This window comes from Notechis scutatus, chromosome 1, assembly GCF_049901735.1.
Source record: "Notechis scutatus isolate UNSWTSFEM ecotype Mainland chromosome 1, rNotScu1.2, whole genome shotgun sequence".
In the NCBI taxonomy this organism is placed as follows: Eukaryota; Metazoa; Chordata; class Lepidosauria; order Squamata; family Elapidae; genus Notechis; species Notechis scutatus.
The window spans coordinates 264,681,244-264,706,249 of record NC_142009.1 but is presented as its reverse complement, the minus strand read 5'-3'; positions in this window follow the sequence as shown (position 1 = coordinate 264,706,249).

The window sequence follows — 25,006 nt, the reverse complement described above, 5'->3', positions numbered from 1 at the left end:
ATGCAGTTATTGGAAATGAACAGAGATTGACAGCCCAATCTATTTTAATGCACTAATGAGTTTTGACTTGCTCCAAGAATTTAAGCCCTTTCCTGAGTTACTATTTCAGACTCTAGTGAGAGGAAGATCAACCAGTTGTACTTTTGATGATTACTTGGATAAATATATAGTTCACTCTCATAACTAGACTGATTATCAGCATACAGGGAGAATTCAGCAATAATATACAAATAAATATATCAGTTTCATTTTTTCCTCAATTTCTCATTTTTGCCACATTACAAGTTTAGTTGATAAACTTGTAAAGAGATATTTTTTTAAAAAGAGATGTTTATAAAGTTTGCATAAAAATGTCTATGTGTTTTATTTATTTCACTTGTTTATTTGTATACCATACATTTCCAAGGGCTGTAAACAAATAACAGTCAAACAACCTCATTAAAAATTCTAAAAAATATATCCTAACCCATAATCTCCGCAATGCCATAAGTGACAAAAGGAAACATTCAAAGCATGTGTCCACTAGTACATGCTAACATTTGCAACATACTTTCCTTTTGGGGGAGATGGAGAACCTTAAATCTGATCTTCTGAAATCCAGGATGCAAATGGTAAGTAGATACCATTAAGAGTTCCAAATCGTAAGAGTGGCATTTCTTTCTAGGTCCCGTCAGATGGCATTACTCAAATAGATGGAATCTGGAGGCTACTGATCCTGTTTTGTATTTGATTAAGTAGGCAAATGAATACTGTAGAAGGCAATTCCATAGATCATCAGGTCTGCAGCCATGTATAAACTTAAAGGTAACAACCAATTCCTTCAATAGCAATTAGAAGTCCAATCGCCAACTTGTGCTGAACCCAAAGCAGTGGGGATAAGCTGAAACCCAAAGCCACTTTGCTCAATAGAAAACAGTAACAATTTATGACCTTATTCAAATCCTGTCATAGAACAGAAAACAAAGCAAGAATAACCGAGGCAATGCTCAGTCAGGGCATAGCTGATCAAAAGTTTCATTTTGAATTATGAAAGTAATTTTGGAGGAGATTTCTGGCTTATTGACTGAGCTAGTTATCTTTTATAAAAGCCTGTGTATGAAAGACAAAGACACAACTATATGGAGAACAAAATCTATTGCACCAATTCTAAAATGGCATTTGGTATTAGCTTAATGTGATCTATCTTGCATGTTTAGTACCACAATGTTGATTCAAGAAGTGATAGGCTTGGGCAATTGATTCATTAAGAATTATTATCTTAATAGTATAAAAGGTAGTGATTTTGGCTCTTCCCTTCAGCTCAGCTTAGGGAACTTATCAGTAAGCCTAGCAGCAGTCAATTTCACATTCCTCTTAGATTTGCAGCTCACCAGGGAAGAGAAAATAATAATTTAATGAATGAAATCCATCTTGCTTTCCATCTGAATCAGATCCTTTAATGAGAACTTATACTGGTTCATCTGTAAGGTTCTTTTACACAAAAATTGGAAGAAAAATTAATTCAGACCCAGCCTGAATAATGTATTTGATACTTAGCATACCGTTCATGCATTGCAATTAATGCAGCTTGACAAGTCACTTTAATTGACATAATTTGTTTTGCAATAACCAAGAATCCAACTGTCAAAGTTCTTGTGTGTCCCCTTTTATATTGATTTAAACCAGGAACTGCATTAAATATTTCAACATTTTGGTTTTCATCAGGGAGCCCACATAATCTCCTAAATTTCAAAGAGGGTTGGCTTTTTTTTGTGGGATGGGGTTCATTTCTATTTGTCTTTATAGGTCTCTCCAATGTTGCTACTTAGGCACTGCTAATACATTGTGCTTGTGGTTACTACATTCTTTTTAGGGGAAGATAGAATAGTAAGTTTACCTGCCTGCTTTGTTTGGCAGATTTTCTATAAATATTTTATGTAAAAGAGTTGCCAGGTCATATGGATTCCCAAAATAAAGTGAAATCTTTCTTAAAAGAGCCCTCCGCTCTCTTGATTGCAGTAGGCATTTGTTTAGGTGTAACAAATATGATGGATGATCGTTGTCCATGTCATCTTTTTAAAAAATTGAACGCCTATATATTCCGCCATAGATTTTCTTTTCAGAACTTATTCTCAGTGGGTTTCATTCTGCAATAGATTAGCTGGAAATTAAACATCAGGATTTCTCTCAGGAGAATTTACAGTAAAGTCCTTTTTAATTTCATCACTCTGCCCACCCAATGTTAATGGGTGATTTCTAGCTATTGGTGGTAAAATGAAATCATTGTTGATTTGACTGTATATCATTATAAGTGAGACACCAACATGTTTATAATCATCTGATTTTGGAACAACTCATCTCAAGAAACAACAACTAGCTGAACTTGGCTCCTGCACATATAGAAAATTGCATCAATGTGCCTGTGTGGTCAGGAATCAAACAAAATGATGGGTAATGAAGATGTCTTTCCTTTTTACTATCCTGGAATAGCTCATAGACTGTCCCACGTTTTCTTGTGCTAGGAGATTTACTTTTCTCAAAGCTTCTCTAGCTTAGGCTAGATAAAACAATACCACAAGTTTTTCTTTTTCCTTTCTTTTTAATTCCATTACATCCTCATCTGCTTCTATGTGGAAGATAAGTCAGTGACAATGTAATAATGAAAGAATAAATGCTATGGCAGTGAGGGTGGTGGAGGGCAGAGTCATACAGGATTTAAATGGTCCTTTACATCAATCTGGTCTTTGGCCTTAGAGAAGCTATGCTTGGTTGTAATTGTCAACACCTTTGTTATCCAAAAGTTCATCCTTGCTTTGGTGTGTCTAGGCAAAAATGCAAGTCCATTTAGCACCTGCCAGGCATGCATAAATGGGCTCCTAACAAATAAACACTCAGCCTCATGACTTCATAAACATAGCAATTCAACTGAGATGCTGAAGATAAATAATATAAACAACTGAGGTTGGGTTTGGGTGTTTTTGGAGAAATATGTTTGTAACAAAAATATTAGTCTGCTTCATTAAGTGCAATGGAAACAAACAAGTAATTTTCACTTAAAGTGCAGGAGAATTCTAGTATTAATGATACCCTGCAGCAGCATATCACAGATTTTGGCACCTTGCAAATTGAAGTTAACGCTAATGTCATAAGGCAAATTTCTGCTGTTTGCTGGTTGTCCAGTATAAATGCAACATCCTCCTTGTTTTTCCCCATTGGATGCAACCTTTAACACCCTTTCCTTTCTGTATTTAAGATGTTTGCTTTTGTTTCATTTGTCCCTCTAGTTAAGAGACAGTAGGTCCATTCTCCCCACCCCCAAGATCGGAATGTAATCAATATATTTTATTTCTTTTTTTCATCATAATTCTCTCCACTTGGAGTCTATAGCATTCCTCTAGGTTGTTCTGTCTGTAGAAAAGGTTTCCTGATGTTGATCCTTGGGTTTTTCATCTTTTCAAACCATATTATTACTATTCTGATAAAGATTATATACCATGCTATGGTGGTCATATGATATTTTCATTAGAAATATATTTATCAATAAGAACTGTTCTTCAAGATGCTTGTTATTAAATCCACAATTTCATAGGAAATTTCAGATGGACTTCTGAACCCACCAGTGGGACATTTTGCAATCACTGGAAATAAGGGAGATAATAAATGATGAATGGAAATGAATGTTTATTTAATGAATCCATTCTATTACTTTATAAATTATAATAATTGCTTCCTCCCAAGAGTCAGAAGTAAAGTGTGTTGGCAGTAGCAGTATGGAGGGAGACTCATTCAAGAAGAAGGTCTACTGGTAGTATTTTTCCAAGTTAAGGTTCTCCTTGAAAGACTTTGGGATTTATGTTTCTTATATAACCACCAGCATTGTAGTTTAGGTTAATAGATTACATAAAATAATGAACTCAATGGCAGATGAGTTATTTGATTTTTCCCTGTCTTTATTTTTCTACAATTTAAGCAAAATGTTAATTCCTTCTATTTTCCCACAACAACTTAAAATGGAAAGGTACATTGGGCAGACAGAGAAAGAGTGACTTGCTCAAAGTGACCCAGCTGGCTCTCATACTTCAGGGAGGAACAGAACTTAAATCTCCTGCCTTCTAGTCCAGCAGTTTCACCACTCCACCAAATTGGCCAAGATGGTGATTGATAATTGATGTTGTTGTTGATGATGATGGTGATAATGAGAGAAACTAGATGAAGAAGATAAAGCAAAATCTAATTCCGGATTAGAGTTGTAAGTGTTGACTGTAAAGTTCCACAAACTGGAGCTCTTTTTAAATCACCATTCTCTCCCATTATTATTTGTTACTGCTTGTAATATAAAATAACTACTTCACAGTGTAAGGATTGCAATTACACTGTAGTTAAATTACAGTTATGAGCTCATCTGAAAGTGCAATTCATAGAATTAACCTTCTGTTAGGATTTTGCAAAAGTTATACGTACATGTACCAATTCAGGATAATTACAAGCTAATGTATTAAGTATGACACTACTAAGATAATTATAAGTGATTCTTTCATTTAGTTAACCTTCTAGTTTAATGAATTAGTGGCAATTACAGAGAGGAAACAAAAAACACACAATATAAATAAAATTACTAATTTCAGCTCCCTTCTCTGGAAATCTACAATACATTTGAGAAAAGTGTTTCCTATATTCCAGCCCATTGAGAAAAACATAGCTGAGACAAATGATATCTAAAAGCAAAAGGGAATAAGATACCGGGCTAGAAAGCAGGAGTAGTGAGTACAAATCCCATCTTAGCCATGAAAGCAGTTGGGTGACTTTGAGCTAGTCTCTCTCTCTCTCTCTCTCTCTCTCTCTCTCTCTCTCTCTCTCTCTCTCTCTCTCAGCCCAACAATTTCACTGTGTTGTTATTATGGGGAAAATAGGAGGAGGAAGGTGTGTTAGATATGTTCACTGCCTTGAGTTATTTGCAAAAATAATAAACCTGGGAAATAAATAAATAAAATAATAAATAAACAAATAAATATAAACGTTTGGCTACAGACTGCCAAGTCTATTCAATTCTTTATGAATGTTTCATATACAATATTTAATCTTTGTTGGCCTCACCTACTCACATATATCAACAGTGAGATGAAGATGAAGACCTTTTTCCATTATCTCTAAAAGGACAGTTCATGGAGCAGGAAATCTAGGCAATGAATGAGTATTTAACTCAAGGTATTCTAGGATGGCCTTGAATATGACCAATTAATATGAAAAAATCCATAGAGTATCAAGTGCAAAAATTGTAATGAATTGGTACATGCACATGTATGAAGCAAAAAGATCCATTAAATCAATGGGGAATGCATACAGTATTTTATGCAAGTTTATTAATACTATGTGGAGGATATCATTATCTGCCCTTTGTTATGGACAGATCACTCTCTGATCCAGATGCACTCACTCCGATCCATTTCTTCCACAGGACTGAACCAACTTGGATTGGCCTCAAATCTCTAATGGATCTATCTCGTTTCCAGAGGAGACTTGAAGTTTTCCCTAAATATCTTGTTTGATAAGCTTGGATACAGACGGGAGGTTGAACAACTAGCCTTGTGGTGCAACTGGAACAATCTTAAACTAAACAGACTCTAAACCATAGAAATGGTGGTAGGTTTTAGGAGAAACCCTCCTATATTACCACCTCTTACAATACTAGACAACAGAGTATCAATAGTAGAGACCTTCAAGTTTCTAGGTTCTATCACAGGGGTCCCCAACCGCCGGTCCGGGACCGGTGCGTCCGCGAACAAGTCTTACCGGGCCGCTGGTTGCTGGCGCCGCCATCTTTTGGTAAAAAGTGCTTCCGGTGAGCTTTTCTGGGTAGAGCTCACCGGAAGCACTTTTTCATCAAAAAGATGGCGGCGAGCCTCGTCGATGAGCTTTTCTGGGTAGAAAGCCATTTCTACCAGAAAAAGCTCACCGAGCGCTAGGCGCCACCATCTTTTTGACGAAAAGTGCTTCCGGTGAGGTCACCGGAAGCACTTTTTGTCAAAAAAGATGGCGGCGCCAGTTGATGCGATGCCGGGCGCGGCCGCCCAGCTAATGCCGGTACCGGGCCGTGGCGAAAAAGGTTGGGGATCACTGTTCTATCATATCTCAAGACTTAAAATGGACACCAAACCTGTATATTGCACGAGTCAAAAAGAGGGCTGTAAAAATATCTACAGACCCCTCACATCCTGGACATAAATTGTTTCAACTTCTACCCTCAAAACGACACTATAGGGCACTGCACACCAGAACAACTAGACACAAGGACAGTTTTTTTTTTTTCTGAGTGCCATCACTCTGCTAAATAAATTAATTTCCACAACACTGTCAATTATTTATTAATGCATTACTATTATTCTTCCCATCCTTCCTTGTACCTATCTGTTTCCACTTATGACTATAACCATGTTGCTTGTATTTTTACAGTTTATATTGTTTTATTTGATTTCTAGTATGATTTGATTGCTTATTACTAACCTATGACTATCACTAAGTGTTGTATCTTACGATTCTTGATAAATGTATTTTGTTTTTTCTTTATGTACACTGGGAGCATATGCACCAAAGACAAATTCCTTGTGTGTCCAATCACATTTGGCAAATAAAGAATTCTATTATTTTAAATGGCAGTTTGCAAATGGACCATCAATGAAATCATTCTTTAAATGCCTCTTTATTGCACAATTTTAACTGGCCTTGAAGACCTTTAGGAAACAAAGCAGCAAAATCAAAATTAAGTCAGTGTCAACTTTTACTAACTTTTACTAATCACAAAGATTTTTCTCCATGGTAATCTGCCTCCAACCTGGTCCTTGAGGCAGGGGTGGGATTCAACCAATGTTATTACCGGTTTGGTGACTATGTTTTGTGCGCACGTGTAAAAAACCTTAAGCTGTGCTGCCCAAACAGCTGAAAAGCGCTGCACATGGGTGCGTAGCATTTGAAAAGCCACTTTTTTTTCCTGCTTTTTCAACCACGCAAAGCAGCTGATGTTGAAAAAGCAGGAAATAAAGGACAGGTAAGAGCCTGAGTAGGTGGGTGGGCCAAACAGCACCAAACACAGAACCTGTTTCGTGTCTGCTGCTCTTCAGAGCTACCGGTTCTATAGATCCAGGCAGAACCATAGCATCCCACCCCTGCCTTGAGGTCTCTCAACTTCTGTAACCTTTGAAACTGAATCCACCCTCCTTCTTGATTATTAACTTCTTATCTTTCCTTCCACATTTCCCCAGCATGATAGACTTCTCCAAAGAGCTAAGTCTTCAAACATTATCACATTTGACTCTGGTCATTTTTGTTTTATAGGTGAATGCTGTGTTCACTTGATTGATTCTCTGTTTCTTTGATTTTGTTTTTGGCTATTTATGATATTCTTAGAAGTCTTCTTCAATACCAAGCTCAAAAGTACCAATATTTCTCTCCTACTTCTTCATGGTCAAACTTATTTCCATAGACTGTCACAGGGAATGCCACTTTCTACATCATTCTGTTTTTGTAGGTATAAACAATCATGGCATCTGAATATATTTTTGAAGACCTTCATTGCCACTCTGCTAATGATGATCTGTAGTGCATTTCTTGATTGCTGGTTTCTTTATTGTGACAGTTGATCCTAATAAGCAGAAACTAGCTACCATTTTAATATCATCATTGTCCATTTCAAAGGATATCTTTTTTTTTTGCTTATACCTGTTGTTTGATCCAACTTTTCTTAGTATATATTTAGTAGATAGGTTGAATAAATATACAGCTTTATCTATATAAAAGCTGTGATGGCACAGTGGTTAGAATGCAGCACTGCAGGCTAAGTCACTGCTCATTCCAGGAGTTTGATTCTGAATGACTCAAGGTTGACTCAGCCTTCCATCTTTCCAAGGTTGGTAAAATACCCAGATTGTTGAGGGAAATATGCTGTAAACCACTTAGAGAGGCCTGTAAAGCACTATGAAGTGGTATATAAGTCTAAATGCTATTGCTATTATATCACTCCTTTGTTATAGAGGCTAGACCAGATATTTGTTACCCAGAAGCCATTGTTCATGTTCCTTCTAGACTCTGGATAACATGTGTAGAGGTTTCTCATGAGGACAATGAGATGTTCCAAGCACAGTGAAACATTGACAATTGTGTCAATCATATCACAGTTTGATATGATTAACACAATTGAAGCCTTTTATGTAATCAATATATATTGACTTCTTTTTGATATTCTTTGGCTTTCACAATTATCCAAAGTGCCTTAGTAATAATGTCTTGTGTTAACTGGCTTTTTCTAAAGCCAACTTGAACATCTGACATCTCCTTTTCCATATAATGAATATTCAATAGTGAGATGTTACATGTTATAATGAGTTAAATGTATGCTATGTTTCTTCAGCATTATATTTCCCCCCCAAGATTGAAAAACATCCTTTATTAAAGGTGAGCTGATCTAGGTCAGTTCATACATTTATCAAGTCAAACATCTTTGATTGCTATGGTGATCAAGTAGGGATGGTTGACACCATTTCATAAAACAACATAATACAAGGAATTTTTTTTTTTTAAAACAAGTTTTATTAAAAATTTCAACAACAAACAAATCATTACATATTTAAATCTTTTCCTGTCTTTCTACAGAAATTTCCCCAATATTCTCATAAAACACAAACACAAACAAACATAAAAAAAATCTTTTAGTAAAGTACCTTGGCCCCAGTTACCTCTCTTTGCATGGGCAGCGCATATCACTCTTCACAATTCTATCTTATTTAATCCATCTTAATTAAATCATTATATTTATATCTTTTGCCCATTCATTATCCCTCTATCTCTTCTTACAATAAAAAGAATTTCTCCTGAAATCACTATTCAGAGTATGATGCCTTTCTATCCTCCCCCTAAGTTAGTAAAATTAATATTCAACATAACAAATACCCAATTCGGTTCTGCTTGGTACATTCTATCCACCAAAAATGTTTAAATACATTGTATCCTCCTTTCCTTCAATATTTTATTACATTTTAAAAATCAATCATTATTAAAGACTTCAACATTTTAATTTCTTATTAAATCTTAAACCATTCTAATTTACTATTTCAAATATAAATGTTACAATACCATCTTCTGTACCTAGCAGAATCTTTCTTACAGAAGTTTATATTTCATCCTTTGTCCCTAAAAAAATTCCTCTTCTCCCATCCAATTTTAAAACTTTGAGGCTTTTCTCCGCCTTTCCCCTTTCTTTCTTCCCCCACCAAATCTTCCTACCCCGCCTTCTTCTTCTAACCTCTGCCTTGCTGGGATCCCTTCTCTGTTGTGTTCCCTTTTTCTCTTGTTTGCTATCATTATATTTACTTTGCATCATATTTTTCTCTTTCTCAAATGTTTTTTTAGATCTTAAGTCCTTCATTTTTCTTGCTCTCTTCCTTCCTTCTTCCTTAGGTAAGTTTTGGGATTCAATAAAGATGGCGTCTTCGTCTTTTCCTTGTTGTTGTTCTTCTATTTCCATCTGTTTCATTGTCTGTTGGTAATTGACCAGCGCCATTTCTAGAAATAGAAAAGCTTTTTCCATACCATCTTTGCAGGCTGCTTTTGTTTGTTCATATTCATCCCTCAGGTCTTCAAAAGGGAAAGCCATTATAAATAAATCTTTTCTTTTCTTTATTTCTCTTTCTTCTTACACCAACCAAATATTCCGAGAGAAAGGTAAAACAATCCCAAAATCCACAATCCTCAATAAATCCAAGCAAGCCAAAATTCCCCCTTCCTCTTCCAGGGTGGTATCAGACAAATAAAAGAGAGTCCAAATCTATATTTTAAAGCCTTATTAAAATTATGTTTCTGTCCTCAAATCTTCAAGGCATCTCCTCCAACAAGATCCAGATTTATATATTTTCTTTGTCCTCTCCCTTCCGGCTTAATTCCGTCGGGAGGGAGAGTAAACTTTCCTTTCAGCACCTCAAAATTGCCGCTTTTTTTCTCTTGTGGAAAAAATCATCAAAAAACCATCTTTTCCAGGAATTAAATTAGATAAGTCTCAAAGCCCTGGGTCGACCAAGAAGAACTTTCACTTTCAATAACTTTCTCTTCTTCCTCCTGCGCATACTTGCTCGGCTGCCGACTTCTTTGTGGCGGCCATTACGGACCGCCGCTGCACCGTCCTGGTAAAAGGGGTTCTGCCGGCCAGGGAGGGGGTCTGCAACACCCCAGACCCTTCCTCCGGATCCCCTTACCTTCAGCTACCCCTGCAGGGCAGCCTTGCTCTGCACCCGTCCAGATCGGGCCCCAAAGCGGCTAGCGCAGCAGGATCGCGCAGCCGCGAATCCCTACCGCTCGCGAAGCCGACAAACCGGAAACTATAATACAAGGAATTTTTACATATGCAAATTCTATCTGTAAATTCCTTCCCTCTTGAGGATTATAATGTTAGTGAATGCATTGTGTATCTACATTGCAGGTTCTTGAGATATTTGTATAGTAAAAAAGGAATTTGATACAATTTATGTGATCTGGAATGTATACCAAAGATCTAATTCTTACCTTATCGGTGAGATGGGCAGCATACAAAGTTAATAAATAAATAAAAATAATTTGCATCTCAGAATTCCTGGGATCTTCAGTTCCACTAAGTGGTTCTTTCCATGAGACTTCTATTCAAATATATACAATTATTAATTGTGGAGGCCAAAATGTATAATACCAGGACATGGATCAAGCTTTGGAGATTGGAAATTTTAATCCCAGTGAAGAGTAGTAGCCAGAGAGGACTGTACAAATGTAAATGGATGATTGTATTAGAACAGGACCATTAATAGAAAAATAGTATGGAGGCTGGCAGGAGAAATAGAATATAATATTGTCTTCCCTTTCTCTAACTTCTCTTTCCTCCCAATCACCTTTTTACAAGTAGCTCCTCTTGCTATATGAAGGGCATAAAATACCAGCAGATACATCTTCATGCAGTATGTAGTTTGATCTTTCTTTCTAAAGCATAAATCTTCCTAATAGCCACAGATTTTAAATAACTTAGTATTCCTAACTATAATTCCATCAACCTGTGTGTTGGTGAAAAAATATCTATGAGAGTGTATGCTTTTGAATGACATTTTCCAAATGATTTGGACATGTCATTTTTAATTTGTTTAACAAGATGATGGTGATAAATTACCAAAAATGTGATTAGACTTTTTATAGAATTACCATCTAAGATTTACAGCTCTCTCTGTGTTTTTAAAAGCCCTATAAAATGTTATCTGTATAAAAATGAGTAGGCTTTCTATAAAGAATTTTATAAAAATTAAATAAATTTGTCATTATTAAAAAAAAACTATTATTAGGTTAATAATTTTTGTTTTGAATAATGCAGTAATATCCTTAGGGGATGTCCAGATTTCTTGAGTATAATGTGTTCTGATGCCAAACAATACTATTGAAAATCCAATAAAGTTTTGTGCGCTTCACTGGCTTTGAAAACCCCATCCAAATTTGAACATATTTTAAATAGATGGCTTAATTTGGAGAATTTAGAACTTATGTTTTTGTTATAGACTATTTGCCAGTTATGTATTAGTCAATGCAAATTATGTCCTTTGTAAAAGAATATACATAAATATGCAGCTATGCAGTATATGCCTAAATCAGGAAGCAATATGGCTACATAATGGCAGAAAAGGGAAAAACACCATTAAAGGCTAATTTGCTATGTAAATAATTGAACAATGTATACCAGGCTGACCATCCTTTAGAAACTTTCTGTTTTATCTGTACCTTTCATCTTAGAGGTGGCATCTGTATTTCTCCTTTCTAGCATTTGAAAGAAAAAAGACTCTCTATCGCCATTTCCTCCTCTAGGGTCCACCAGAGATTTCATCTACTGATCCATTTTGCCTATGAAATGCTGCAAAAGAGGTTAGGTTATCCTTCAAACATGGCTAATAGCTCTGTGGTTAAAGGAGGCAAAGTATTTTGTTGGTAGGGATAAATCTTAATCTTAAATCTCATAGACCTAGTGTGTTTAAAAAGAATAGTCACTATAGAAAGTAAAAATATTCCCAATATAAGTAGTAGAAATAAAATTCGCAAGTTCACCAAATTAATACTCTGGTACCCAGATCACTATAGAAAACTACAACCTTCATTTTCCATCAAATTTAAGAGAGTGAACCATTGAGATCATAATCAAAATAATTATGAGTTGTTTGAGTTACAATTTATTGCAGATAAGGGGAGCACTCAGAGAAAGAAGGTAAAGGAAATCATTACCTAATGCAACAATATGTCTTAGATCAGTGGTGGCTAACCTTTATGGGCTCCTGTGCCAAAAATTGTGCACACGCTTCCACATGCGCACTCGTATGCTAACCCAGGAGGCAATGTGCGCTCTCCCTCCCACACCCTCTTACCTGCCCTGCGCCTCCCAGCTGATTTTTGGCCATTTTGAGGCCCTTTTCAGCCTCCCAGAGGCTTGAGGAAAGCCTCTGTAGGCTTTGCAGGCCAAAAATAGGCCTGTTTTGTCACTTCCGGTATTTCCGGTAATACAGGAAGAGATGAAATGGGCCTATTCATCCTGCAAAGCCTGCAGAGGCTTTCCTCAAGCCTCTGGGAGGCCGAAAAAGGCCTCAAACCAACTGAAAATCAGCTGGGAGTCACACGCATGTGCAGTGAGGTAAGTTTGTCTGTGGCTTGCGTGCCAGCACAAATGGCTCTGCGTGCCACCTGTGGCATGCGTGCCATAGGTTCGCCCTCACGATCTTAGATGATTGGTACTTATTATTAGTGCTACTTACAAAGAAAAGACAATTCAGTGTGTCATTTCAATGCAGCTTCACCCCTTACATCTTCAAGCTGTTCTTAAAATCAGTATGTCATTCTGATGCATTACCTCCATCCACCATATTGTTTCTTTAGAGGAGAGATCACTTGGTGTTATATCCTCCATATCTATTCTGCTGCTATTATGTACTGTATATTATTATCTATATTAAAGAGTTAAAACTGAACTAAGTAAAGGTTACTCCCTTTGGATTGTCTGTGCTTATTTCCACGTGTTGCTTATGGCATCTCTTAAAAATTCCATGCCGTTGATATAGGTATGTAGCTATATAGATAAATGTAAATTCTTGTTCACATTTTTTGTGCTTTGCTTTTACTTGCCCTTTGTTTCATTTTGCCAGTTAACTTTTTTTTATGTTTGCTGATGTTTAATCAATAAATGTCAAGCTATATTTTACTAGCCTAGAGGTAGGGACTGACTGGGAGTGTGCTAGGTGCAAAGTAAACTAAAAGTTACCCACAATAAATTCCCATCAGCCTCTCAAAGAAATCAGATACAAGCTTACCTGAAGACAGAAAAGGAGCTGAAACTTACCCTTTATTTCCTATTCAGAAGATATCCATCACATGATGATAATTACTATTTTGAAACATTTCCCCTCTAAGAGTGTGCTTTTGAAAGAACTATTTTTATCATTTGAAGAAATACTGTATTTAGTGGCACATTTTCCAAATATACAGAGAGATACAGTTTATGCTAGGTCCCCAAATTTCCCTGTCATAAAGCCCTTGTGATCCTCATCTGGATTCATTGCAATATTTATCTGTGAAATATTCAACAACAACAACAACAATAACAATAATATGTCATGAATTCGGAAGCTGCCAGTAGACCATTAATGATTATTTATACAATATGCTTGCTGGCCAAGCACTTCATTGGTAAGGTACATCATAAATGGTTAGCAATAAATCTCAATGAATATTTCATGACTCTCTCTGGAAATTAAAGTTTAAATGATATCTCCCATGTATAGGCTATAAAAACAGAATCCAAGGACTAAGTAATATGAAATTGCATGATGTCATTCAAAAGTCCCAGTAGATTCAATAAGGCCTAGAGTTTAGAACAGTCAGACATAGATCTCCACTCTTATTATTATTCTCTGGCTTTCCATCTATGAGCGCTGCTAATCCATTTCTGAAGATCAGTTTTGTCAGTTCCAAGTAAAAGCAATAAGCTCTGTGAGGTTTCTAAACAATCACAGTAAATCACCTCAATTCGACTAAGTTAGTCTATGTTTTCTAGGTTCTGGAAAAAGAGCTAAACTACAGTGTCACCTGGGGGTGATTGGCAGTATATTGTTAATTTGACTCTACAGCTGCACACAGTTAGAAAGTTGCCAGGCCTAGTGCAAGGGCTGTAGATGACATATTAAGAATTCTATCATTCCATTAAACTAAATGAATCTCCAAACTTTATCTGGAGCTTGTTTTTGTTTGCTTGTTACAAATCAGTCATGAAAGCAGCCTGTCCAGGGGTCTACGCTACAGGAATGTGTACTTCAGTTAGTATACAATACAAGGGAGCTGATCAGGCTCAGTTATAAATAGATTAGAATTCAGGGTGACTGTTCTTGGGTATAATGAACTCATAGTCTCAAAAATGGGCAATATTCCTATGAAATTTTACATAAACGAGTAAGATAACTGAACATGTCTGTTAAGACTCACTCAATAATGGTCCTGATAACTTAAGTGAAAGGCCAAGCAGCTAGCAGGAAATTACAATTAAGTAACAATTAGGCTCAGCAGAAAGTCACTTTTAGAATCAAAATGGCTCTCACTGCAAGAGTTCCAGATGTTGAGTTTGGTCATTCATTTCTGGATTTGCTTGCCATTCTGGCAAAGTCTCATAGTTCCTTACTTGAGACACATGACTCTGTTATTGAAACTATAAAACAAAACAGAGCGCACCAGGTTTTTTTTTTTAATTCCAGAAATGTGTCAAAATTGTTTGTAATAGATTATACTACTTAAGAGAAATAAAACCCTAACCCAGTTAGTATGGGATGTATGCTGTTTAGTGAAAGTTTCTAGAATCAAGGATTGGAGGGAAGCCCTTAGCTGACTTTATCTTATCTGGAATGCTAAGTAGAATCAAGTTCCATTAATATTTGGATGTGGGCATGTTGATAAATTTAGAGTTCTAGCCTAGACTGAAGATTAAAAGAAAGAGAGGGAGGGAGGGAGAGATGCCAAAGACAAGTCATTTTTGCACCATGCCAAGAAAATTGCATTGTTGCATTCATATAAATCAGTAGGAGATCAGCTCGACTTAACAGTGATTTTACTTCTCAGCATCAAAGCATTATCTTCTAAACATGATGAGAAATAGAAAAATTCCTTATCCTTTTTCCTCCTCCTTACAGAGAATCCTGAGAAATGGGTAAAGGAATACATTGCAATTCTCATAAACCAGGCCTCTAATCTTGATAGTTTTGTTTCAGGGGACTAGTGACACACACTGATAAAGGGAATGCATGGTTATGTATCTTGGAGGCACCAGAGAGAAATACTACACAATGAATTTCCCTTTTTCATGTATTACTACAACCTAGTGTGAGCACAAGAAATCTCTTTTGAAATCAGGTAGGGCCCAATGTTGTTTTTGTTTTAACCTTGAAGTGGCCTAAGGGTGTATAGATCTGTAATGTCAGGTGATAAATTGTCTAACAATGGCAATAGTATCATTGCTGATTTTCCACCAGAAGCAATTTTACTTCTCTACACAGGCAGCAAATATTAAAGTTTATAACCCACCCACCCCACACATACATGCATATACATGTATATGTGGGGTATACTAATGTATACTAATCCTGATGCTGCTCTGGAATGCTCTTGCCACAGTACCAGGCATTGAATGGTCAGCTGGCATTACAAGGACGTCTTAAGTAGGCTGCCCTGAGTTCTCACTTCTTTGTGGGGAAAACTGCATTACACAGTATTAAATCAATGCTAATATTTCCTTTAATAATTGATTGCACAACTAGTTCTCCAAAAGCAGAAAAGCATCTCTGAACCATAACACTGCTCTAAATCTAATTTCCCGCTAATAGATTATTCAGGATTCTGGTTCATGCCTCTTAAAAGTAATTCACAAGATAAATCAATGATTTTTCTTTTTATAAGAAAAATGAATGATTGAACTATCTGTAGTTTGTTAGCAGACATAATTTTTGAATGCACATTTATTTCCTTCCAGGTTCTTCAGATGAGAATCTGCCATAAAAATGTATCCTATCCATATTTCTGGTCATTGTCTAGAAACTCATTTCTACATATACAGCATGTACTGTTCCAAAATAATTTTTCTAGCACTGATACGAACCCCTACAAAATTCTGTTGGTTTTTATTCCGTGATAGCAATCAAAGAGATTTATACCTTTTTTGAACTGAACAAGGATGAAATTTTCTTAGCTTCTTTGAAAAACAACTTAGTAATTAGATAAACTATGCAGAATATACTTGGATGTTTTACAAGAATTGACTATTAGCCCAATCTGGTAGTCCTTTCATATAATATAATTCCTGATCAGATTTTGTCTTGAACTATAACAGTTCTTACAATTTGGCTTTACAACATGTTCATGGGGATGCAGATATTTTTTAATATAGTGAAAGGTGATGTAATTATGGACTATATTTTCAGTGGCTTGGGAAAGAGAGCATGTAGGTGAACAGCAGTAGCTATGTTTAAAAGGTTGACAAAATGGTTGGTAAATATGCAAATATTCAAAGAATCTAATTTAAACCAAAATATATCTAGCTAGGACTCAGATTTACTAGGAGGGGAAGACAGAAGCCAAAGAAGTAATAAGGCCATATTTTAATATAGCTGAGAATTTTAAATTGGGGAAAATGCAAACAAGTTGAATCACATACAGTGAATTCTTTAATATTTTTTTTTTGCAAAACTAGTCAGACCCTCATAGTAAACCCAGTTTGAATAATATCACAGATGTCTTGATTAAATTTTATCTCTATGTTTACCATCTGACATGGTTAAACAAAGGCTAGCAAAAGAAACCAAGCAGATTTTACATGGCCTGTAAATATATTTTATTATAATATTCACTGGGTGACTATTATTTCTTGTAGTTAATTTCTGTTACATTCTGACATATAGTTTGCTTCAGAGACACAGACAATTCAAGATTCAATTGTTGACATTAATGAAAATGGATTATTGTTCATTGTGATACATTGCATGAATGTTTTGAATTCACCCAGTATGTCTCATGTGAAATATTATTTATTCATTGTGTCAGAAATGTTAACAATTATCCATATCATTTGAGGCATAGAGACTCTAAAGCAGGGGTGTCAAACTCACATCGTCATCATCACGTGATGTATCATGTCTTTTTTCGTCTTCACTAAACCAGGCATGGGCATGGCCAGTGCGCGACACATCCAGCCTGCGAGCCAGGAGCTTGACAGCCCTGCTTTAAAGTATAACTTTTTACTAAACTTTATTTCATTGGCTCTGTCCACTTAGTTTTCTTGTAGACAACCTGTAAAACAATGCAATATTTTTATGATACAGGCTTTCATAATCTGGGCCATGCCAACATCTTGAGACAATATAATTTCTGAATGGGAAATAACACAAATAAGACTGATGGAGTCAATGAATGAAAACACTGTTCTCTTAATATTTACTTTTACTTACTATTAGATGATTTAAATACTCTACAATAACAATGCTTTATAAGTTCATTCTGTGCATTCTCATCAATGATGTTATATAGCCCAGGTTTTTTTAAAAATCTGGTATCCCATTTGAAGGTTCAGAGGTCAACTTTATATCAAACAATTCACCATTATATTATTTAAACCATTGAACTTCACAGTGGCTTGTAGCTGACATGTGTAGAACTCAGTGTATCCACAGAATCGCTTTATGTAAACCAAAACATAAAATTCTAACATGTCTGGACATAACCTGGGCATGCTTGTCGCAAAATTCCCCATGCAGAATCACAGTTTTGTCACTTAACCATAATAAGTATCACTGGTACTTGTTTGACCATCAGAATTTCTTCGCTTTGCTGAAGGAATTGGAATAAAAAATTATAAAGGTCATACTTCAAAAATATTTATGTGTATTTGCAAATGTGTATTTTTAGATTAAAATGTGCAAACAATTTTTTTTAACTTTTAGAAAAGGTAAAACTATCAAAGGATTTCACTTCACTTAAGACTTATTTGAATCCATATAGGTTTGAGATTCAGGTCTGGATTAGGTTGATCACTCTGGGGTTGATACGATTTACAATAATCTTTTTTAAAAATTTAAACAGTTTTAAAAATGCCTACCAACACAATCTTTTAACTGGTGAATGGCGGCTATATCTGCATCTAAGGGAATCCTTTTCCTGCATTTAGGGTGCTGATTTTTAAAAACTCATTTGGCTATTATTTATTTCACAATGCATGAAATAGAGTTTGTTTCTCAAACACAATGCTGCCTGTTAATTATTTGCTTTATTTAGTTTTGGTTGGAATGCACATAGAGTTAGGTTCAGGGTTAAGCTAATCACACACCCAAAGGTTGACTGTCACGTTTTTCTTGATGGGGTTAGGTTCAATACATTATATCCATTTAGGGTTACATCCTTGTGAGTGTTGCATCATGTGGGGGAAGAAAGTTATGTCATATCCAGGGGTGGGTGGGTTATGCATATCATTTCTGGTGTGAGCTGATGATGTCACTGATTAAACAAACAGATAAGGTGCCATTTAAAAATGTATACTCTCTTATTATTCTAGAGTTTAAAGCAGATCCAATTGCAATAAAATACAAGCTGAGAGAAGTGAAAAATTGCTTTTACAGCACCTTTAAGTTTCAAAAGTATTTACAGCACTGTAAGTAGTTGTAAACAGGGCAAAAGAGGCCTCCATTTGATCTAGCAAGAAATGCCCTGTTACCAAGGTTACCTGACATCTCAAGGACACATAAAACTCCTAGCACATTCTTATTATAATGGTTCCTACTCTTACAAAGAAATTAGATTAACAAACCTTGCTGTACTGTCATTAAAAATACAGAGGTCTTGCCAAATTTCTTATCTTCGCCTTTGTTGCTAAGTAACTGCTATGCAGTTGCTTCTAAAGTGTACTGTGCATGTATTCAAATTTCAAACATGTGTAATTTATAAATGTTTTTGAAACATTTTCTCTGGACTCTTGGACCCTAATGTTTAGGGTATAGTGATTCACTACACTGGTAAATAAAGCAAAACTGCCATTTTGATCCCTTCCAATTGTTTAGATAGATTGTGGAATGTCACAACATTCAGCTAGTAAAAAAATATACCTTGATGTGTATTCATTAAACACCAGCAAACATCAGACAGGTTAATGTGGAAAGGGAACTTCATGAGGACAGTGGTGACACCCAAGCAGGAAAAGCCCAAAGGGAACATCAGGCCAGCCATAAAACAAACTTGCATAGGAAAAGAGATTTAATAAAAGGTATTGAAAGAAGCCCCCTAGACAAAAGCCAAGTAATTAAGAAAGCTAGGGAAACAAGAAAAAGAAATCCCTTACAAACAACAGGTCATGCCAAATCAGCAAAACAAATAGACAAAAGACACGAAATAAATTCCATAGCAGACAGGAGATTGCCACAAAACAAATATAAGAAAACATTAGGAAACCGATAATCCAATCAAACTACCCTGCAAAGTTTGCCTTCTGCACCCCACAGAGTTTACCCTCCGGCGGAAATGAAGACAACCCCTGACAGGATTTAAAACATTAAGAAATACAAACACAAGCACTCACACACAAAAGGAGAAAAAATATAAAAATCAGGGGTTTATTATACAAAGGGAGCTAGCCCCAGGAACGCAGACTTCTTGCTATCTCTCGCCTTCCTGAAAAATAAAAAGAACCAGCTTCCAAGCAGTTGTCTGAATCCTTGCACTGGAGTTCTCCCAGCAGGAAAACAGAACCCTCAGAAGAAAGGCATTTTCCAGCCTTTCAACATTAAATGGCAGAAATGAAATAAAAAGCAGTTAAAAGCAAATCAAGAGAAACATAACAACAGACAGGAATTAACTCATCTCATTCAACACTATCTCATTTAAATGGTATAGAACTTTCAGAGCTACTGGAAACAAGATTGTGGGAAATTAGCTTGGATGGTCCTGAAGGAAGTGTCTTTGGTTCTTCCAGCTTTATCTTTTTTATGTATGTAGCAGCAGCATAATATAGCTAGCAGAACTCCAGATGATACTTCCTGTACTCTCTACTATTAAAGAAACACTTTGGTGAATGGGCATAATGTGTCCAGCAAAATATATAAGTGATCACACTAAGTACAGCAACCTCATTGTTAGATTTACAACCTGCCTTTCCTTTGAGGTATAGAAAGAAATGTACATTTTTCCTATAATAAACTTGTGAGATAGGCTGGGTAATGAGTCGGGTTAAGAGACGGTAATGAGTCCAAAGTAAATCAGTGGGCTTTGGCAAAGAATAGGCTTGATTCTGGGTCTCTGTGATCCTAATCCAAGACCTGAATTTTACATTAGACTGATCCTCTCTAATCCCAGTTGCTATGCATTTTTCAGAGAAAGAAAATACTAACAGTCCATGTTGCTTGGATCCACTGTTAAAATATTCAAATTCAGTGGCTCTATGGTGGAACTGTTTTAATTCCTAGTTCTCACCATCCAAAGATGGTAAAAATCACTAAACATGCTTCTGTCCTTATATACTAAAAATAGTAGTTCTGCAGGAAATAAAATTGGCTTGAGTGAGTCCTTCATAAATATACATCTTCTGGAATATTTCTGCACAAAGAGAGAATAGAAGAAATAATTTATTGTAAGATGGATATTCATCAGCTCACTTGCATGCCTTTTGAGTATCTGCATAAATTATTTGGTAATTAGTAGGTTTAATTGCTTTTTGATACTAAAATTAAGCTGGCTGCCCTGCTATGTGTTCTTAGTCAGCACCATTATCATTAATGTTATTAGAATTTATATCAAAGTTATGTTTATCATCTGGCTCCTCTTTCATTAAATAAGGTCAACTGATATACAAACCAATAAGATGGTTCATGACAATTTCATCAATAAAGGAAGACAATCATTTGTACAGATTTCATGTAGACCTTTGCCTATCTATGCTGTTGCTATTTCCCAGATTTTAGTACAGTTTTGCAGTGTGTTAAAACCAAAAGTTCATTCTCCTTTCAAAAGGAAACTATCAGTGGTAGGATTCAATTATTTTTTACTATGGGTTCTATGGACGTGGCTTGGTGGGCGTGGCAGGGGAAGGATACTGTAAAATATCCAGTCAGAGTTGGTATTTGCCAGTTCTCCAAACTACTCAAAATTTATGCTACTGGTTCTCCAGAACTGGTCAGAACCTGCTGAATACCACCTCTGGAAATAATGCAGCTTACATGGCATGGTCTTCCAAAATTTTACAAACATATCTATAATGATGATCACCAAACTCTAAACAGATTACAGTGCCAAAATATTCAATTGGCTAATAATATAAAAACAGTACATTAATGGTGTTAATGTAACTGGTGTTAGATATTAGGATTTTCCAATCTAGAAGGTTTATATTGTAGAAGTTTCCAGTTTTCAATGTTCTTGTAAAATGACAAAAAAGTGGGTATTAACTTGGTCTCAGTGGGCAGATTGTTCCCCAGTAAAGGGGATAGTCCTCTGGACTATCCTTGATTTCCCAGGGATATGGAAGCATACTCCCTAAATATAGTTCCCTAAATCAAGAACAGTCTATCCCATCTGGTTGATGAAAACTTGAAGAAATTTCTTATAAACCCATTAATCCAGTTTTGGATTTTGTAGGTAGATACATTGGGAATCAAAATTAGATTAGCTCTGGAGTCCGTTGACATAAAAATGAAATATATTTAACCAAATTGGTTAAGTATTTAGACATGTAATTTATCTTATCTGTGCTCAGATAACTTTATTTAACTAAAGTTAAATAAAATGTATTTAACTAATCATGCCATTGCACTTTCTAAAGGAATCACTTATTTTTATGTTTTTAAAGAAACAAAATGCCATTACCAAAGTTACAGGTTAGAAGGGAAAGAAGTATATGAAGAAAAGGATTTTTTTTTTCTTTATGTGCTCTTTTCTTGCTAAATGTCAACTTCTCTTATAGAATGTAGCTTTTGGGCACCAGGGACCAGTTCCATGGAGGAGACCAGAGGATGCATTGTTTTGTGTGCTGCCTGCATCCCGCAGATGGGCCTTCATTTGTTTGTGATGCCAGTCCATGGATTGGGGGTTGAAGACCCCTGTCTTACATGGTTTATTTCCAGTTAATTACTGTGAAAAGATGGAAGGGTTGATTGGAATATTCTAGATATTATGCATAATTCATAATCACCTATAAAAATAAACATTTTACATAGTATCCACTAGATTACAGGTAGTCCTTGCTTAATAATGGTTTATTTGACAACTGTCACAAATACAAGAAGTTATGATGGCCTTAGTAACCCAAGCCATTGTAAATGGTGGTGTAGTGTTCCCCCAAGTCCCTGCTTTGTCAGGCAAGTCAGTTTTACAAGCCATTTCAATAAGCTGTGGTCATATGACTGTCACAATGTTTTTAATGACTTCTGGCAAAAACACCCATTCAAATGAATGAGTTCACTTAATGACCGCCATGTACACTTAATGACTTCTGCAGAAAAGGCCAGAAAATTACTTTCGGTTATATGGAATAGCCTTTTCCCAGTAGTACAGAAGTCCCCAGGAGTTTTTTCAATGTAGTTCCTGGATGTTTATAAAGAAATATTACATGGTTGTTTTAACTATCTTTCTATTGCTGTTTTTCTGAATATTATTGGTACTGCTAAGTAGGTCATCCCAAGTCCATTAGGACAGTTTATATAATCTGTCAAACAGATCAAAACATGATTGGATCTCTTAAATACAACTTTTATTGTCGAATTGGAAACTGAACATTTCATCTTCTTCCTCTTCCTTCGTCTTCCTCCTCTTTATTTACATTTGATTACCTTCTTTACCCTGAGCTACATTACTGCGACATTTCAGTGAAATCAATGAGGAACATTTTTCCCCATGCTACTTCAAACAAATATTGCTGCAAAGAACAAATAACACATAGACAATGTGATTAAAGAGATTAGTATGGTAAGAAGGGAACATATCCTATATTGGGAATCTGCAAAGTCATTTTTTGAAATGAGAGTGGACTGGGGGAAAAAAGCTCTTTATTGAATGATGGTAACCTGAGTTAAAGTTGCTTTCAACCTAATTAGCTGAGGCCTTTTTCCTGATAATGATTCCGATCTTCAGACTTAATTAGAACATAATTGCCATTTTAAATTATCTCTGTTTGTTGTTTCAGCATACTTCCAATCCCTCACTGAATTCCTATATCATGTCCTCATGGTCCCCAACCATTTTATAATGATTGTTGAAGTATGTGTCACAACAATCCTAGTATTTTGTGTTATATTAAATATTAAAATATTGGATGTGCTTTCTTGCTCTTCTTTTTCCTCAGGATGAATATATTGGTGTAAAATTATTAGCAATTTTATTTATAGGATCAGGAGAGGCGTTTCAATAGAATTTTGAACATTTCTGGTTCTTCACATTCAAACATTCTGTGATCTCCCTAGGCAACAATTTACACTAAAGATAACCAGGACACTTGTAAAACTTGTAATATTGAAGGCTGAGTTGGAGTTAGTTCAGTTGCCTGTTGGTAGTTGTTTTGTTCATTTGTATTTTAAATATCTTAAGTATTTATTATCATAAGCATTAAGATAATAAACAGGTTATATTTTAAATATCTGTTATTTGGACATTTTGGTTTATGCTGATAATGGTTAAATTAGGCACTAGGTTTTGTTCATCTAGAGCAAGGGTCTTCAAACTTGACAGCTTTAAGACTTGCGGTCTTCAACTCCCAGAATTACTGAGCTAACATGACTGGAGGAGGAATTCTGGGAGTTAAAATCCACAAGTCTTAAAGCTGTCAAGTTTGAAGACCCCTGATCTAGAGCCTGGATAAGCAGTATTAGAGCCATGGTGATGCAGTGGTTAGAATGCAGTATTGCAGGTTATTTTTGCTGAATGCAAGCTGCTTGCAATTTAGCAGTTCGAATCTCACCAGGCTCAAGGTTGACTCATCCTTCCATCCTTCTGAAGTTGGTAAAATGAAGACCCAGATTGTTGGGGACAATATGCTGACTCTGTAAACCACTTAGAGAGGGCTGTAAAGCACTTTGAAGTGGTATATAAGTCTAAGTGCTATTGCTATTACTTGACAACATGTTATCTGAGAGCAAATATAAAATATAATGTAGTGTGATCCAGATTGACTTTTGACAACCTAATGTCTGGATTTGGTCTGTTTTCATCTAAATATATAAAGATGGTAGGTAGAAGTCATTATACAAGGACTACCATTACTTGCTGTTCTTCTATGCTGCTGCTGCTGCTTATTAACTATTGCTATCTTATAATTTATTGTTTGGTCAGTTTATAACCAAATTATAGGGTATTCAACAAACACAATGAGAAGATTCTTACTATTGCATAAAATTAGCAGAATGGAGAGTTATGTACATGATTATTAAAGTTTTTGCAGACTCTATTGTTATTTTCAGACCTGCTCCTAACAAATATTTTAATTATTATATTTGGCAGCCACAGTATATCTCTAGATAAGTTATATTTAACAAGGCAATTTAATAAGTTGAAGGCATGCAGATGGAATTGAAGGATGATTTTTTTTAGCTGTGTTGATCTGAATCCATTATTGGCTGATCATCTAAAAATGTTTATGAATTCAGAGATAATTAGATTTGGTTAGTGACATTTAAAAAAACAACACCATTAGTTAATTTACATGGGAGGAGGTCCATTCCATCTTCTACATAGCACTTTCTCTTCAAATTCTTGCCAGGCTGTATAGGATTGAGAGTGCAATCGAGAGATGATGTTTATTTCCTACTTGCATTCATACGTTATTGTTTCTGCAGATAAAATAATTTTGTTTTGTTTTATTTTTAATAGCCCTTGGAAAATGAGGCAAGATTCTGTCACATTTTGATTTATAGAGTGCCTTTTGACTCAGTAATCAAAACGAAAGAGAGATGTGTATCATGGGATAACAAGATTTATGAAATATGAAATC